The sequence below is a fragment of the Dendrobates tinctorius genome, unplaced genomic scaffold (genome assembly GCF_039654945.1).
Source record: "Dendrobates tinctorius isolate UK_male_01 unplaced genomic scaffold, ASM3965494v1 ptg000163l, whole genome shotgun sequence".
In the NCBI taxonomy this organism is placed as follows: Eukaryota; Metazoa; Chordata; class Amphibia; order Anura; family Dendrobatidae; genus Dendrobates; species Dendrobates tinctorius.
The window spans coordinates 6367680-6374131 of record NW_027361830.1 but is presented as its reverse complement, the minus strand read 5'-3'; positions in this window follow the sequence as shown (position 1 = coordinate 6374131).

Sequence of the window (6452 nt, the reverse complement as noted above, 5' to 3'; positions counted from 1 at the left end):
ATGTAGTATGTATGTAGTATGTATGTAGTATATATGTAGTATGTATGTAGCATGTAGTATGTATGTAGCATGCATGTAGTATATATGTAGTATGTATGTAGCATGTAGTATGTATGTAGCATGCATGTAGTATATATGTAGTATGTATGTAGCATGTAGTATGTATGTAGCATGCATGTAGTATATATGTAGTATGTATGTAGCATGTAGTATGTATGTAGCATGCATGTAGTATGTATGTAGTATGTATGTAGTATATATGTAGTATGTATGTAGCATGTAGTATGTATGTAGTATGTATGTAGCATATATGTAGTATGTATGTAGCATGTAGTATATATGTAGTATATATGTAGCATGTAGTATGTATGTAGTATGTATGTGGTATGTATGTAGCATGTAGTATGTATGTAGCATGCAGTATGTATGTAGTATATACTGTATGTAGTATGTATGTAGCATGTAGTATATATGTAGTATGCATGTTGCATGCATGTAGTATATATGTAGTATGTATGTTGTATGTAGTATGTATGTTGCATGTAGTATATATGTAGTATGCATGTTGCATGCATGTAGTATATATGTAGTATGTATGTAGTATGTATGTTGTATGTATGTAGCATGTATGTAGCATGTAATTTTTTTTTTTTTTTTTTTTTTACATTCAACACATTAGCCGGATGATGGGACTACTACTGTCCCATCATTGGCTAATGTGTCAATCACTGTCATGGTAGCAGGCATCGCCCGATGGGACTTGTAGTCCCATCGGACGATGCCTGCAAAGACCCCCGAAGCCTGCACAGCCCCCCGGCAGGCCGGCACAGCCCCCCGGAGCCTGCACAGCCCCCCGGCAGGCCGGCACAGCCCCCCCCGGCAGGCCGGCACAGCCCACCGGAGCCTGCACAGCCCCCCGGTAGGCCGGCACAGACCACCGGAGCCTGCACAGACCCCCTGGCAGGCCGGCACAGCCCCCCGAAAGGCCCGTACAGACCCCAGAGAGGCTGTACAAGGGAAAAACAGGATTTTTCTTATTCCGATACCGGAAGTCCCATAGACTTGAATGGGACTTCCGGTATCGGAATCGGCGATACCGATACTTTTTTTTTAAGATCGGCCGATCCATTCCGATCCGATACTTTGAAGTATCGGACGGTATCGCTCAACTCTATCCATAATGCCGGGTGTAGGTCACTTGCTCTCCCGGGTAGAGATTACGGTAGGGTTTTTGCACAAGTTCATCAGTAATACAAACTGTGAAATCATGAACAAAGTTTGGCCTAAAAACTTTACCTGTATATAGCTAGCGCCTCTTAAGGTGCTTTCTCTTGGTTTTACATGTAACCTTTGAAAGTGAAAGTTCACTTGCCTAATTAACCACAGAACAAAAACCCGTTTGGCGTGGCCGAAGATGTGGTCTCAGAAGAAGACCAGCCATGCCTTGCAGCGCGTCCAAGGCCTATGTTGGGGGTTTGGGACAAGTCCCCCCAGTTTTTCACTAAGGACATAGGAAGAACACCCCGAATGGGGATTTCACTAAAGAACTACCTCGGTTCAGGGTTTGGCTGAACCCCATTGAGTTTCATAGAAGTTGCACTTGAAATGTTTTATTGTGAAATAAAAAAGTTTAAATGTTTTTTTATAACAGGTAATATAAATGTGAAGTAATATATCTGTTGTAAAGAGTAACTTTATAACTTGGTAGTAGTTGTTATGCAACGTTAAAGAACAAGTGCCTCCAATAAAGGGAAGTTGCGTTTAATTTTTGTTTATCTGTTATGATGCATCATGAAAATTTTTGCATGTTTCTGTAACACCTGTTTACTCTGTTCCAGCCCGCGGACATGCTTTGTTCATTGGGGGGTATGTGGCATCCCTGAGGGTTCAGTCACCACAGAGGTACTGGTACCTCACTCTCAGGTAAGGAGGGAGCACCACCCAGGACTCAAACACCTGCACTCAACACACACTATAGCAGAAGGGCACACTGGACGTACCTTACGGGAGGATGGTCTCATCCCTTCCTGGGTAGTAAAGGGTGTTGGGGGAGTGGGTGGAGATGATAGAGAGAGGAGGAGCTTAGAGAGTGGGAAGAACAGTGGGGAAGAGTGGAAGGAAAGTGGAGAGACGTGTTGTGAAGCAGCTCCGTCAGAAGTAGCTGCAGGGAGAGAAAAAGACAGATAGAAGCCCCAGAGGTCAGAAAGGGTCCTTGGGACACGGGTAGTGAGGAGTCCACCCATGGGGCCCGTATCCACACTGAATGCTATCAGGAGAGGGACCAGGCGCATGGGGGTACCGGCCCCCGAGACTAGCAGAGAGATCACCAGACTCAACTAGCAAGCCAGAGACAGGGGCACCTGTATGTGCTTCAGCCAAAAGCCACAGTTATCTTTGCTGAAAAGGCAGCCATAAGGGAGCAAGGGGACGCAGAGAGGACGTCACCCGACAAGGTCCGTGTGTTAGGGACGGCGGAACGTACTAAATATTAAATAATAGAAAATGCGTTCGCCGCCTGGGGTCCACCGTGCAGAGGTGTTAATCTGCTGCTGTATAATGGCAGATGCACAATATGGCGGTATATCGCACACGGGTTGAACGTCACCCGGTGTGCACTGGGCGTACTCTGTTATCTTCACAGAGACACCTTAGACATAAACATAAGTACTGAGCCTGTTGGACTCACAGATCTCAGAGAAATGCACGCACGGTATATGGTCACAGGAGCTGGGCCGAAGGCAGAGGGACAGAGTCCGTCTAGACCTACCGTGCATGCGGCGTCACTACCGCAGACGCCCACAGGTGCTGCAGACTGCAGCATGGCTACTGACACAGCCGCTATGCGACAGTACCCAGGAGGGGTGCACTGTCGGACTCTAGTTAGGTGAAGATATGCACTGTGGCCTGTAGCGTGCCACTGACTGGCGCTGACTCTATGACTAAGTCCCTATCCACACATATATCAGAGGGAGGGGAGTCTTAATGAGTCATTCACAGGTTAATGCATCAGTCATCATTCACACATGTAGTAAGTAGAGTCTATACTATCGCATGGCCGAGTGGCCATGCAAACCTTTTATAGTCGGGACCTTCCGGAAGCTTCCAGATCCCTGAGATGGACCAATCAGATCACAAGAAGGACCTTAGCATGTGACTCCCGATCTCCAATGGGAGATCGTCTCATGAGCATGCCCAGTAGCGCGAGTTGAGGACTTAGCCTCTGAAGTAGCTTGCTGCTGAGCAGCCTGCGCTGCTATTGCTGGCCCAGAGGTGGCAGCAACAGCCAGACCCACAGAGCTGGTCTGAGCAGGGCGTCTGGAACGCCGGAATTGCTGTGCAGTCTCCTGAGCGGTCAGTGGAGAATGGGAGACTGCTGAATGCAAGGCTCTGGATTCCTGCTGTGCAGTTGCAGGAACCTAACACCATGGCTGCTGGCTTGAGACACTGACTGTGAGGTGTTGGGCAGGAGAGGCGGAAAGCCAGCACAGTGAGACGGCCAGGCGAGGCATAAACTGGAAAGGTGTATCCTGATCTACCTGGGAGTTTGCTGGACCCCTCACCTGGAGGACATGGCACCAAGCGGGCATCTGTGCACCAGAACAGTGAGTAAAGCTTTGGAGCTGCACCTCATTTGTGTCCTCTGATCATTCCTGCGTCACCTGCTCTGCATCATATCAGTCAATATCTACACCCAAACTGCCCTGGGATACAGCTCTACCCATGGAAAGCACAACCATCTCTGCTGCCTTGTCACCATCCCAGAGGACCTGCATAGCAGCGTCGGTCCCCTGACTGAATACCACAGGTGGCGTCACGAACACTTTACTTTATTACAAACTTTATTATCCTTTGTAAATATCGCTTTAATTGGATGCTCAGGGCCATGGACTGGGTCGACTGCTGCCGTGACACTACCCCTTTAAATACCGGCCTGGTACTGAGTACCCCACGGCCCTAGCGGGCGATCCACATGCATCTTGCTTGAATTACTGACAGAGCAGGGAGCTGACCAGCCCTCCACTGCTCTTCTCACATCAATTTTATTTGCATTTATTTGCATCATTTGGGTGCAGGAAAGAAATACCTTTTTTTTGTTAAATTGCGCCCTCCTCATGGAGGCAACAGGCAGCTAGCCTTGTGGGTGCCTACCCTACCTACCACTTGTCCCAACCCTGAATGATAAAATTAAAAACCTTCAGAATTTCCATTTTCCACCCTGTTTTCTAACAAGAGCATTCATTTTTCTTTTTCTAGTCATTCACCTCTTCATTAAAGGGAATCTGTCACTATGTACAAAGGGAAAGACCTGTCATTCAACTAGAGAGTGGTGTGGGGAGAAACCAGCTGGGGCAATCCTCAACTAAGAAGATCTCTCCCTAAGGTCCCCAGCTAGCCTTTTAACCCCTTACTGCCATTGGATGGAATAGTACGTATGATGGCAGTATCCCCCACTTTGATGTGGGCTCCGGCGGTAAGCCCGCATCAAAGCTGGGACATGTCAGATGTTTTGAACAGCTGACATGTTCCCGCAATAGGCACGGGTAGAATCGCGATCCACCTGTGTCTATTAAATAGTTAAATGCCGCTGTCAAACTCTGTGGTTGGCGCTCATAGCAATGCAGTAATTCTGCTACATAGAGGCAATCTGAGCATCAACTCTATGTAGCAGTGCCAATCGAGCTATGACAGCTTCTAGGCCCCCATGGAGGCTATTGAAGCATGCCAAAAGTTAAAGAAAAAACATAAAAGTTCAAATGACCCCCCATTTCGCCCCATTCAAAATGAAACAATAAAAAAATAAAACATTCACATATTTGGTATCGCCGCGTTCAGAATCGCCTGATCTATCAATAGAAATAGGATTAACTGATTGCTAAACGGTGTAGCTAGAAAAAAAATCAAAACACCAGAATTAAGTTTTTTGGTCGCCACAACATTGCATTAAAATGCAATAACGGGCCATCAAAAGAACGTATCGGCACAAAAGCGGTATCATTAAAAACGTCAGCTCGGCATGCAAGAAATAAGCCCTCACCCAACCCGAGATCATGAAAAACGGAGACGCTTGGAATTTTTTTCCTGTTTTCGAGTACACGAAATGCTAAAACCAATGGTGTGTTTCAAAAGTACAACTTGTCGTGCAAAAAATAAGCCCTCATATGGCCATATTGACAGAAAAATAAAAAAGTTATGGCTCTGGAAGGAAGGGGAGCGAAAAACGAAAACGCAAAACCGAAAAAAGCTCCAGTCATTAAGGGATTAAACTATTCTTTCTCTGAAATGCTACAGTGTTTGCAATAGTGCAGCTGACTCTAATTCATGCTGTCAGTTGGTCTGATAGCTAGAATCTCGTGACAACAAGTTCCTTTTAATAGACATGTCCTTTCAGCAAGCACTACTCTTTTTTTAAGCAGTTTCTGCCAAAAATCGTTCACAATCTTAATAAAAATGTTAGTTTTAGTTTTCTGTTTAATAGACCAAGCTGTAAAATATTGAGGCATCTGACTAGCCAAACCTTTTACTCAGTGGCTGACTTTTACATTTCATACAGAAGAAATTTCCTCTTCTGCATGAAAGCAAATATACTTTTGGTTCACTTTAAAGCCCTCTTGGATAGCTTTTTCTTGGACAATAATTCTATTTTATGCACTAATTTTTAATTTTGTGTGAAACTGCTATGCTTATTAGATTATTTAGATTTTTCTTTTTCAATTTGTGTACTTATTTTTTTTATTTTACATGATTTTTTTAGTTAAATGCTCACTCTGTTAAATGAGTTGTCCCCTGCTTCATAAGTTAAAGGGCAATCATACTTCAAAATAACTTTTAGAATAAGCTGTCAGGTGTGTGCGTATCAGGAATTGCGCCATTTATGTTCATTTTATGACTTGTATCCTGTACTTTCATCAGTTTTCCTCTCTTTATGATCTAGTTCTCAATTTGCAATTCACACTGAGCTAGTGGGAAGAGACTAGTGGCTGTGATCTCTCCTATACATGCCACAGAAGATAGAGATGGATTCCTGCTGTTCATTCATTTTTTAGAACACAAAGTTAAGCAATAGTAGCAAGAAGGATATTACACCGCAGTGATGATCAGTTTGGATAGGAATCAAGCTCTGATGTAAAGTAAAAGATTTGTTAAAAGCTCAGAGCGATTTTTCTGTGTCACCCTCTGCCTGTTTCCTCTCCCTGATCCTCATTCCTTCTTTACCTTTCATTGAGTATAATGGTCAGTGGCCTATGACACCAACATGAGCTGGCAGCCTGTCTTGTGTGAGCATAATTAATATGAAGCTGTTTATTTTTTTCAGATTGGATGACAAGTTCAAGAAGAGGGGGGGGAGGCTTATGAGTGTGGAAGGAATCTGATTCCTCTGATAATATTACTCAGTTTCTTATATTCTGTTGAACTTTTGATTTATGCAAAGTTTGTTGAAAGTTTCATATCTA